The 13,363-nt window shown below is 41.7% G+C and overlaps 1 protein-coding gene across 4 annotated transcripts in view; it reads right to left on the bottom strand.

Moving 5' to 3' along the window:
* LOC111598493 overlaps positions 1-4,576 on the bottom strand; it is a 28,750-nt gene extending 24,174 nt beyond the window's left edge. For all 4 annotated transcript variants that reach the window (XM_023313782.2, XM_023313790.2, XM_023313755.2 and 1 more), the window contains exon 1: positions 4,279-4,576. The gene's annotated coding sequence lies outside the window, so the exon portion shown is untranslated. The remainder of the gene's footprint in view (positions 1-4,278) is intronic.
* Between the last annotated feature and the right edge of the window lie 8,787 nt (positions 4,577-13,363).

Here is a 13,363-nt window from a genome sequence, read left to right on the forward strand (position 1 = left end):
CCATTTGATTATTTTCAATTGCCCTTATTAAGCACATTTTCGACAGAAATCGTATGTGTTCGAGCTCTCCCTTGGCGCTGTTGCATATTTCTCTATGACAGATTCCCTCAATTATGCAGAGAATATTGTTTGGGCTGATGCCAAACAAAACAACAAGTAAATAATGGTAAATTAGCAAAATGACAAAAGTTCTACAACAATCACACACACGCACGCTCGCTCGCTGCCTTCGTAGGCCCGCAATTTGGAGGGGTTCGGTAAGCAGCTCCTGATTGCCAGTTAAGAATGTGCAAACAAGCAAACAAACCAACCGTCGCGACGGCAGGGTCTGATTGTGATTGTTAGAAGCTGGGGCGAACATCAGCAGCAGAGGACCAGGAGCAGCAGCAGGAGCTGGAGCAGGAGTAGGACTGAAGCGAAGGCATAGAATTGGTAAAGGACAAGAAATTGCTTACGAAAACAAAAACGAAATATAACATGTGTTCAATGCGATGCGAACACACTGATGGTGATCCTTTCCACCAAACCGAAGGGGCACATCATATTTCTATGCGCTCCCCAGTGCCTGGTGGGGACTGCTGCCCAGCACTGGAGGCCTTTAAAAAGTAACACTCTGTTGAGCAAACAATCGAACAATTTATTTTGGTTTAATAATAATAAAGAAGGCAGAGAAAAAAAACAATGAGAAGCGACAAGCGAGAAGCGACAGCAAATGGGGAACGAGAAAAAGTGCAAACCAAGTGAAAGCCCCGGAAAATGTATATAAATGCCCATCTGAAACTGGAAGTCGACTCCTTTACTTGCCCTGAACGCATCCACATGCTGTGTGTATATTAAAAAAGTAAAATATAAAAATAAAAATAATGTAAATAAACCATTCGCAAATGTACAATGAAAGGAAAACAATGTTAAAAGGAGAGCGGCACAGAAAATGGCTGTGTATAAGTAAAGGAAAGCAAGTGATGGTATATGATGCATTGTATGCGCCCTGAGGATACCCTGTAGTTTGAGAATCTGTATATGCGAGTAAAGCTTATATATCTATGACATATTGTGCTTGCCTTGAAGATATCCTAGATTAGCAAACTTAAGACCACTTATAAATTGATTGAATTAACTAGATTAGTAGATTTTATATAATTTAAAACTTGAGTATCAATCTGATTAAGAAACATTCTATATATAAGCAAAAAAACGTAAGTAATAAACTATGAGACATTGTCTTAAAGATAAACTAGATAAAGGTCAGATTAGAAACATTTTGATGGAGTACAGCTCAAAGACATATCCTATCTCTATAATAAATGATTTAATAATTATAGTTTAATCTACAGTATAGAGTGAGATACTCACAATCTATACTATATATTAAAATCTTCAGCCAACTTAACAGATCTTGAGTGCTCTAAATTCTTTTCTATGCCAGAAATATCATAAATAAAAAAGTTTTACACATCAAACTATCTTCTTTGCGATTTTTTTCCTCGAATAAGTCTACCTCATATGTGCTTAATGCTTTTACAGGGTATATAACTTGCATATGTATCAATGCAGGCATTAAGCCCGGGTTAAAACATATTTAAATCAACCAAAAAATATTTTAAAAATGGTATTTTACTCTTCAGTTATTAAAAATGTAATATGAAATATGAATGCGCTGCGTGAGTTGATTTTAAAGGGAAATACATTCATAAACTCTTTTGTTTTTAAATTTATTAAATAACTGTGCGAGCTCAACTCTCAGAGCTCTATGTTTGTGAGTATATTCTCTTAGCCGACCCCCGTTGTGTGTGGATATATTGGATTTGGCTTGATTTGCATTGTCTAAGCCAAGATTGTGCTTATGACCATTGTCTTAGTTGCAAGCCATTATTAGCTAATGCGCTTTGGCAGTTGCAGCTTTCTCCAAGCATTATAATAATCATAATTGGTTTGTATTCTGGCAACTAGTCTTATCAGTCAGACGCTAGCTCTCGCTCTCTAATTGGGTCCCATTTGAGCTTGAGCTCATTAATCCACTTGACTCGGATAAGTATATACTTATATTTATATATATGTACCATTACGTAAAGGCTGTTGGGTGGCTGTAATCCCGTTTGAATTCAAAAAGCATTTTTAGTTGCATGCTGCATGTTGCATGATGCATGCTTACAGCTTAGCTGCGGATGGTCTGTTCGTCCGTGAAAAGTTTGTTTAGGGGAAGCATGGTATAATTTAGTTAAAGTTGCTGAAAATCTAAGCACGTAATTAACTCAGTTCTTACTGAGATTTTTGTTTGGCGCGCAGACATTTTGGCTTTGGCGGCAAACCTCCCCATTTTCCGTTGGATACTTTCTCATCTTTCGCGATAAACTTGCGATAATTTAATTACACGCGCAGCTCGAAACTGATGCTGGCCGCGATAAATTCAGCTATGGGCGGAGCAGATGGGGCTGATGGAGCGAGATGATGCAGACAGGAGAGGGGGCAGGGGCCGTCGGGATTTGTGACAGTGACAGAGACATGACTGGGAGTGGCTCGAGTGCCACTGCCACTGCCACTGCCACTGGCAATGGCACAGCTAGAGCTACAACGACAGCGACAGCGACAACGTTTTGCGACTGCGGTAAGTGGCAGCAATGTAAATTACGCGTATTAATATCAATTTATAATCTGAATCCAAAAACCGAACGGGAAATCCAAAAAAAAAAAACGAATTTTCGCACAGTCAGTCAGGATGCCGGCGATGATGCTGCAAATCCGTGATAAATCCTTAAAAATTACTTTTAATTTCGCAACCGAGAATGCAAAGCCTCAAATTGATGCCGCAGCCAGACGGGTCTTCTTCGTGCTCCCCTCCTGCTGCACTGTGCACAGCGAGGCTGAGATTGAGACAACCAAAGACCAGAAGCCCTCTGCACCACCAGTTAGCCAGCCACTCGGCCAAAGTTGGGCGTGTGGCGTGCGGAGGGCCGCTTCTAGATTAAAATAAGTCGAGCGATGAAAATAGATTACGCGCGTATTTTGCGAATGATGCGGCCCTACGAAGGAAAGCGGACGCCGACGGCGCTGACGTCGACGTTGGCGTCTGCGTCAACGTCAGCGTCAACGTCAATGCCGCTCTTGCCGGCGACGTCAGCAGAGGCGTGAAAAATCCCCCCAATTTAATTTGAGTTTTCCGTTGTTGCCGTCCCTTTGTTTGATTAGTCGATTTTGTGGACTTTGGCGCTAATTGTGCACAACGCAATCACACACCAACTCAGCTGTGTGTATGCGTGGGTGTGCTTGTGTGTGTGTGTTGCATATACAATTTGTTAAAGTGCGTTGGGCAGGGGTAAAAAAACCAGGCAGGACCGCATCCGTTTATGCTAATCAATTCGAGTTGGCTAGCACATATAAGAGAGCTCACATTCACACTTACACACACATGCACACACTCATCACACACACACCCACGCACACTTGCACAATGAAACATTCTGTTGCCGTTATTTTTGCAATATTTGCATAATTGCTTTTGTTGCTTTCGTTTTGTCGGCTTTGGCTCGACGCTTGGCGCTCGTTGTGTGCCAAATATTTATACATCGCCCGTTGCCGCCGTTGCCGTCGCAGCTGCTGCCACTGCCACAGCAGCCACTGTCGCTGGCTGAGCAAGCAGTGCCTCAGTCTAGGTGGACGCCTCTGGGCTGCGGTCGCACAATTTTTGGCCAATTTCACAAGTTGCACTCTGCGGCGATGGCGGCACACACACATGCAGACACAGACACAGACACCGACACCGGCACCGACACAGGCACAGGCACACATACAGACACACACACATTAGCATATTATAATTAGCACGTTTCCACTGGGCCGAATGGCATATTTTATACGCATTGCACAAATAACACGGCAAGGCGCACCGCACAGTGGTGCGGAGGCAGTTGCCGCATTGCGTTTATTGGCAGGATTTAAGGCGACGTCGGAACGGAAAGGCACGGAGTGGAGGCGAGCGCGAGTGTGGAGACGCTGATGGAGACGGGCAAAGATACGCGGCTCTCACGGCATTTTGGCGCTCTACTTTTCAAATTCGCGACCGCAAACGCTTTGCTTGCCAAAAACGCCGAACGCCGAACGCCGAACGTTCACGAGCTTTGGCCACCCCGCTGCGACAGCCATTGCCGATGGCCTTCGAACGTGTCAACAGCATCTGTGGTGATGCTGATGTCACGCCGACAGCAACGGCGGCAGTAGTAGCAGAAGTAGTACCACCAGCACCAGCAGCAGAAGCAGTAGAGGCAGACACTCAACACTTACAGAACGAACGATGGGTACGTCGGGCACCCATTACGAACACATCAAATAGAAGAGCAGCAACCGCACGTCGATGTCTACGTATCCACTGGTCCCGTTAGACTGGCGCGCTTTACTCAGGAACATGGACAGTGAGGCGCACGACGCTAGCAACAGACTTGCCAGTGCTCGCTCTCGCTCGCTAAGTGAGAGTCGAAAGGCAATTTCAACCCTCGGCAACATCAACACGTCAACATGTTGCTAACGTTCACTTTGACCCAAGCAAGCAGCAGATCAGTTGATCCGTGTTCTGCCTTGAAGACAGAAGAATGGGAATTATAAAATGTTAATTAATTTATTGATATTTATTTATAATTTTCGTATTACCTTTAAGCCGTTCGGTTTCCCAATTTAATAATGAAATAAATACATAAAGAATATTGTTTTGCATTCAAAAGCAACTAGACTGTTGAGGTTTTCTGAATTTGTCGTTTAATAACTGTTTAATAACTGTTTTACTTAATGGATTTGGATTTGGATTGAAATTTTTAGCATATGATCTACATATTCTATTGGATTAGTAGAAATTATTTCAGTCTATTGCTCTTATAGACGCGGACATCTACGCGTTGACACATAAAAACCTGATTTCCCAATTTCAGTGGGGTCTGAGTATAAAAAGTGCACCTAAATTGTTGGCTATTTCAAAAGTTTTCAGCACCGTTATATTGTGCATCTGTGAGCCAAAATATTTTAAGCTGACGCAAATTCTTGGCACTTGCTCTCTTTCTCTCTCACGTCTTCTAGTACAATTACCGTCAGTGTTGCCAGCAACATGCTGCTAAGCGCACGCATTAAGCAACATGTGTATAAGCGAAGGAAGAGAGAGTATGTTAAGAAACTCTTATACAAAAATGCGCAACAAATTCTCTAACGGTCACTATAACTTGCCATATTAGACGCTTTGAAGACCTAATTTAATTCTAATTTATGTAACTATTGACAACAACAGAGTGTTAAGAGAAACTCTTAACACTTGTGTGTATGTTTTTCGAGATTGTCAACAACCGATGTGAATTAAATGAAGAACTCTGAGTGCTGTGGTGCTGTAGAGAAAAAGTCTTCATTCATTAAAATAAATTAATGGAATGCCATTGTTCCTTTTCCGTGAAATAATTCATTTTGAACATTCTTTGGTTAAGTAGCACTCGACATATGCACAAAAATATATGCCAATAATTTATGTTGTACAATGCGTCTTCTTCACATTCAATTTATAATAAAAAGAGTTTCTTCTTCTTGTTCTCTAATGCATATTCATATAAATCAATACACACTCAGTTTTGGCTCTTTGGTATTGCCTTTCAATATAACTGTTAAATAGTAAGTACTACTTAGACACACGTTGTTGTTGCCACATGTAAACAGGACTATACAGCTATGTCCTCATGTGCACTTGGATAACGGTATGTGTGCGTAAGTGGAGGACTCGAGAAAATGAATTTGAATCATGTCTAAGCAGCCGATTCTCATGACTATCAGACGCTCCGGGGCATTTGCATAAGACCAAGATAAATATATTTCGAATGCCGACCAACAGACAATGTCAGACGCTGATCGACCGGTTAAAGGTTAACATGCCGCCACGAACACACACACACACACACATATATATATATATGTTTGTTGAACCTGAGGCCAAGCCTTTGGCCTGTTTATTTGTGTCGTTGGGTCGATTGAACATCAGCGATTAAATCGATGCGGTGTTACGTCTGATTGAAATTTCGCAATCTGATATACGTTCGAGTGGTTGGTTTGGCAATTGTGATTGTGAGATGTGGATTTTAATTGCGATTCGACATTCATTTGACCATACACACATATATGTGTGCTCTGATTGAAGTAAATGCACTTACTCTGAATTTAATTCGAATGACATGTATTTGCATATGATATATGTATGCATGCGTGGACTTTATATAGAGGGAGAGAGAGAAAGGATGTGAAACGAACTGCCTTTCCGACTGAAGGTCGAGAGCCGTGGCCCAGTTAAGCAGATGCGTGAATTTATACTCAGCCCTAAATGTGGGGGGTTTGGGGTGACATTACTGTGACCAAGTACAACTCTCGGAGCGCTCAATCGCATCGAGTGATTCCATGTTTAAATGTACATATAATGAATATTCAACGACAGCCACCTATTTAAATGTTCATTTTGAATAAATTATTGTTTGGTAAACAATTGAATGTGGCGCCTACACGTTAAGCCCCACCCACACTTTCGACTATTCCTGTCCATGGCCCTGGCACTGGCTCTGGCTCTGGCGCCGGAGTCGTCGTTGACGACGCGTCGTTTATCTTGGTGAAGCGGAAATTGCGGTTGAGTTCACGCTTAAAACTTTTGTTGCCAACTGATTATCGTTGACACGCCGTGAGCTTCAGCTTTCGCAACAACAAGTTGCAAGTATAGCTTACCCAATTTACAACACACACATACATGCGACTGGATTTATAGGCATCTGTGTGAGTGTGTTGTGTTTGCATGGATAACCCACATCGGGCACATTTGCCGTCTACTGTCGCAGAACGCCAAAATCAGGCAGCCAACTCTTTGCCAGTGGCCCGTCAGCTCGACAGTTTGGCGATAATTAATCAAGACCATCTGCATTCACAGGGCGTAAAAATGAAATGTCACAATAAAACCATTTGCGAGTCCTTGCCCATAGACATGGACAAAGCACCCACACTCACACCCACCCACACACACACACACACGCACACAGACAGACTCGAATGGCAAACACTAGCGACAATTAGCTTTTGTCAGAGGGCATGACAAACGGATTATATAAACGCCTCAATCATTCTGCCCGAACACAGAGTCCGCGACAAGAAGTCAAGGCAATGCCAACCAAGCCAACGGACGGACGGTAAAATAAATGATTTACACAGAGAGAAAGATGTATACATAATATATACACACACATAGACACATCTGTTAAGACACACAACTTTGCCTTATTATCAACAGACAAACAAGTTTTCATATTTCGATTTAGGAAACAATTACCAATGGGAATACGTCTGCCATTCAAGCAAATTGAGCGTGTGCCAAAGTGTTATATTTGATATTTATGTTCTGTATACGTAGTCAACAAGCTTTTAGTGTGCCACAGACATACAGACAGACGTCTGTATATATGTATGCGGGATATTCAGACAACTGTTTGTGTAAATGATGAATCCCTTTACGAACTTTGGCCTCACTTTCGCAGCGATTGCTCGGGGCGCGACACTTGTAAAGCTGTCACAACATTAATCAAATCGGGGACTGCAAAACAAATGCATGCCATAAATTTGCAGTTCAGTCGCCATGCGGCAATTGTGCGGTCCGTGTGGCTGCCGGCTGCCGGCTGTTGGCTGCCCAGTGAAAGTAACAGTGAAAGTATGTCCTGATGAGCTCTACGGCTCTGCAGCTCTCAGCAGCTTATGCCATGAACTTGTGATAAATATACTCTCGTGCATACTGAATCGTTTAGGCAAGTCAAATCGCAGTTCAATTTACATGGCGGAGTTTTCGTGTTGCATGTGCCACATACGTACGTGGCATACATGCATACATATCTGTGTGCGCGTGTGTGTGTGAGGGACGGCAAACAGCAATTGGGACTGCGATCAGCCCGTTGATGCGCGAGGACATTTGACTTTCCGGCTGTTGAACATCTCGTTTAATGACGCAATGTCGTTGGCAATGATAATGATGCCGCTGCCGGCATCCGACTCGACTGTGCCACAAATTTGCACCTGCCTGCTGGCGTCGGGGCGCGACAAGTTTGCCATGAAATTGAAGCTTACGCCACGGGTTGTCAGTACAAACGTTCCAGCCACTGCCCCCGCTCCCGACTCTGCCAAGGACTTGCCAAAAGATGAATCGACTGCAGCTCAATTATCTAAAAATGGACTCACATTTGGGCAAACGCTATACAACACTGGCGCACAGTATACTAATTTAAACAAGAGTTCAACACGTACAGCAAATGGCAGAGGCTCGTCCTGTCGCTGCTGATGCTCCTCAATGACATATTCGACAAATAATTCATGTTTACTTAACATTGCGCACAAATTTGCAGCCATAAAATAAACAAATTGGAAACTGTTCGTGTTCGAGCCATATGCATTGTTAACGATAAGTCTCACCACACACAAAATGGCCATGCGTAAATAATAAATACATGTATCTATATATATACATATACATATAAATATAGTATATATATGTAGCAAATTAAGCATACGATTATAATATATAATTCAGTTATGAGCATCGACCTGGTACTCAAAGAATAATTGTTAATCGCCTATTTATTTGCCTGCTGTTCACTTTTTTCGTTATATATTTTCGTTTTATAATTTTTGATAGATGACTCTTTATTATAATGCAAAAGTTAATAATTTGCACTTTATTCAAGAGCACAATTGTATTTATTAGAGCAAATTATCTCTCAATATTAAATTTGTTCTTTAGCTGATTTCATTTGATTCGATTTTGATATTGATTTTCATCCATAGAAATAAATATTAAATAACCAAAAATTCTATCAAATAATATTCTACAATCAAAATTATACAGAAAGAGAATGTAGAATTTGTAGTTTTTATAATTTTGGTAAGTAAAACTTATTTTAGCGATTGGAGTTTGGGAATCTTTTCATCTTTTCTTTTTACCTAACCAACTTTAGTAGTATTAAATTTGAATTAAATCTTTACTTTTATCCGCTTTACACGGTGCCCGAAATGTTTATTCAAATCATTAATAGCAGTCACGGATCTGCTATGGATTCCTAGAATGAAGGTTGAAGTAATACGCAGACTTATATTGAAACAAAATGCCAATGAGTATTCGAAGCGACTTGATAATGACATTAATGTTTCGTCATTGACGTTTTAAGCTCTCGTTTTGGTAGGTGCATCCTACCAGGACGAGGGTGGAGTGTCGAGCGAAGCTTGGAGTAGGGATAGCAGACAGCCGCAAGTGATTTCTCTTTGAACCAAGTTAAACACCTAACACGCTGTGAATCGCGAATCTCGGCAAATCCACTCATGTGGAATACACTTAATGCCCTCACATGCTGCCATACAGAGAGTGGAGGTCGACTGCAGTCAGCGTCCTGGTTCTGTTGCTGGTTCGGTCCTAGCCCTGGTCCTGGTGATGCTGGTTCTGGCGCTGGTGCTGGTGCTGGTGCTGGTGCTGGTCCTGGTCCTGATGTGTTGAACACAGGAGCGGTGTGGCTGACATTGCCTTCTCTTCCGCAATTGCGCCAAAAATAAATTACGTTGTGGAGGGCGACACCGACACCGACACCGTCAACCGCTCAACCGCTCACAAAGAAACAAACGAACACTTTTTTATACCCACACAGACATGCGTGCACATATGTATATGTAACTAAGGCGACATGCTCCGAATCCTGCCGATCGACGTGGAGGGTAATGGCACATGACACAGGCATAGGAGACGCGAGGCGGCAGGGAACTAATGGGTGACGCAAGGGAAGGTAGAAACGCGTCGGGCTATGGTGGCACACCGCCTAATTCAGATTTCTGGGTCTGTCTGGGCTCTTCCTTTCGTTTATATCAGTCCCGCCCTGCCGCCTGTTGATAAGGCGGTATACGCTTGACGTTGAAGCATACCATGTAGTTTTTCTTACCCAACAAACGAGACCCAACGTGAGTGTGGGTGTGGTTGTGCGTGTGTGGACGTGCGTGTGTGTGTGCGTGTGCGTATGTGTGTGGGACACACTTTCACTACAATGTGACACCACATACAGTGGGCTTGTCTGCTGACTTTTTTTTCAACATGTTTCGGCTGCTCCGCTGCTTCGTTGTAACGATGAGCGGGAGCGTCTTGTTGGCATTTTTTCCGTCCCTTCCGCTTTTCCGTAGAAGCCACGTGCGGCAAACTTGCCACTTCCATCGTCTGGCCCACACGTGCAGCTGCGGTTAGTTTTCTGTTGCTCTATCCATGGCATCGAGCACTGCGTCCCTTTGAGCATACTCGTCTGACTGCCTTGGTTTTGCTATGTAATTACGTCCATGTGAGTGCGACTGTGTGTGTGCGTGCTTGTGTGTGTGTGCGTTTATGTGTGGTGAGTGTGTGGGGCATTGGTGCTGGTGAGCGCGGTTTCTTTGTCGCACCAACAAATGTGGTGGCGCTCATTGGGTGGAACAGATTGGTTTAGAGTTGATTTGATGGGTCGAGCAACGTCGCACTGAGCAAAATATAGAGTCTCATTTAACACAAAGTTGATGTTTCAATTTATGCGATTCGTTAAGTTTATAAAAGAAAGATGAATTATTTTAAATTCTAGCAGAAAATATACGAAAGTTCAACATTAAACCAAAGACTTTAAATTTACTTAACATTTTATGTTAATATTATAATAATTACACTTTTAAGTTTACAACATTTATTCTTAATTATATTTATTTTTAAGTTTCCAGACTTCAAATTTGATGATGTTATTCTTTGAGTTTAAATTTAAATGAATTATAATTTTTAATAAATATTTGTTGTATTATTATTATTCATCTGATTTTAATATCAATTATTATTGTTAATTATATTTGCATACGAAACATGAAGTCTACAATTATTATAGTTAAAATTCCTATATCATTTTTGTTCTTTAATAATATTTTTTATATTATGCTAGATGATGATGAAGATGATAAATATTATTAGAATAATTTTAGCTGTGATTCTCATTTGTTTATTATTCTATTCTTAAATGTTATTGATGAAGTTCTCTTAAATATTATTATATACATGTGTTATTATAATTATTTATAGTATTATTATTATATATTATTATTATATTATTAATATTTTTATTATTATTCTTATTCTTATTCTTGTGATTGTAAAATAATTTAATTATTATTGTTGTGAAGATAGAATATTGTTAAAAGCATTCCTGTGGTTCTGATTATAATCATAACCAATATTTGTAATATTAGAATAACTGTTTTAGGATTAAAACTAATTTATTTCATAATTAAAGCACGCTGTAAGCTTTTTAGTTATATTTTAATTGAAACATATTAATGATTCAGTTTGGTGATTGGTTTTGCCATGCAGTGATTTTAGTTAATTATTTTAAAGCTAATTATATTTTAATATTAAGCTTATAATTATGTTAATGGAGCTACACACATTGAAACTGTTTAATCAGCACGCTCTGACACCATTGCCGTCAATAAAGTCCACTTGTCAACCAGCCAGCAACTGTTGTGGCTAACAGTGTGCACTATGTGCTTTACACACACATACACAGATGCATATATATTCAGATATATATTAATGTATATGCATAGTTATATGTATATACATGCATGCAGACACACTGCATTTACACTTGCATACATTGTGCTTCACCCTATCATACTACGGCCACGTTGGGCTTGGCACTGTGAACCGGCGCGCACGCCTTTGTTTGAGCCGCCAACGTTGTCAGCGCCCTTTGTTAGGCCAAGAGAAGCAGGAGCAGGACCAGGAACAGGAGCAGAGGCAGAGGCAGTGACAGAGTTAGAGACAGAGACTGGGGCAGGGGAGAGGTAGCCTGGTGCGAATTCGATGACTGCGTCTGCGGCTTGTCGTAGGTCTGCGAGCGTTGTGCTACTTGCTACTTATGGGGCATGCCACACCTCTGGTGTGATGGGGCTGCTGTTGCTGCTGCTGGTGGTGCTGCTAGTAATAGTCGTTGTTTTCGGCTGAGTTGTCTACCCCAGCTGTGCTCGGTAGGTAGGCAGAAATGTTATGCGTGGCACTTTGTGCCATTGTCGCATGGCGTACATCTTGTGTTTCGCGTTTGACTTGGTGCTTGCCACCAGAGTCGAACCACGCCACGCCACGCCACGGCGTGCTGAGAAATTGGCGGAACATTGTGTACAAGGTGGTTCTAATGGCGCATGCATACATGGGCACATATGTATATTAGCCAGCTGCCACTCCCTTTCGGCCGCCCACTCTATGTGTCATTAGACGCATAAAACGCATAATTTTCGCATAAAACCCAACAGCTGCAGCTGATACTAATCAGCAGCGTTTGATTATGAGTTTAAAAAGTTGGCTCATTCGAAAGTGATTCAAGTACTTTGTAAATTACTTTAGAGTCTCGGGTTGTGTTGCTTAAGCAATTATAAAGTTTGCACCACAATATGGAAACAATATGATGATCATGTTAAGTTTCGAGTCTATTGAATACATGCTATAATAAAAGTGCCGCAGGATTGTTCAAGCTTAAGTGGTTGCAACCCCTGGCAGTGTAGCACACGTGAAAGTGCCAACGTTTATGTTGGCTTGATTTTGGGTGGGATTTACGGCAGTGGGGGAGTGTGCGTGGTCGTGTGTGTGGGTTGCCCTAGGGTGCGAACTGATTGCGAGCTATTTTTGTGTTTCAAACAAAATGGGTGTTAAATTGAATTTATCGCTTGACCAAAATAATTTTGCGCCTTTTGCCTGGCGCAGGGCACCTTAATTAAATTTCAGAGTTTTAGTTTATTTTTAAACGAAGTTGACAACGAAAACAGGTCATTAGGAGCATTATCGCATCATAATTCTGTCAGTGCGATAACAAAGCTTTCAATTCAATTTAACTACCACACATGGCTCTCTGCCTCGACCACCCGACGTAAGCGGCCTACAAATGTTGCTTGTGTGGATTTTGAGGCCCAGTAAAGCTCACTGCGTGCGCCCGAACACGGGTTGCGCTGGGCCCGGGGGATTGTCAATGGGTAATGGGTATGGGAAATGCATGTACTATATAGACAGACAGACACATGTATTGTGTGTATGTGTATCTGGGCACTGGGAACGGACCAGATTCGTCGTATTCATATGTAGTTGGCCAACTGAGACTGTTTTCAGATTGTCAACCCCTCGAGACTGTAGCTTTATAGCTCTGCGGAGGGTTGGGCTGCAAACTGTTATAGTATATATGAATGCAGGCGACAAACGATATTGTATCATGTTCGATGTTGTTGTAGTTGTAGCTGTTGTTGTTGTTGCTGCTGCTACTGCTGCTCCTGTTGCTGGTGTAATATATAATTT

The sequence above is a fragment of the Drosophila hydei genome, unplaced genomic scaffold (genome assembly GCF_003285905.1).
Source record: "Drosophila hydei strain 15085-1641.00,03,60 unplaced genomic scaffold, DhydRS2 tig00008119-arrow-pilon, whole genome shotgun sequence".
NCBI lineage: Eukaryota > Metazoa > Arthropoda > Insecta > Diptera > Drosophilidae > Drosophila > Drosophila hydei.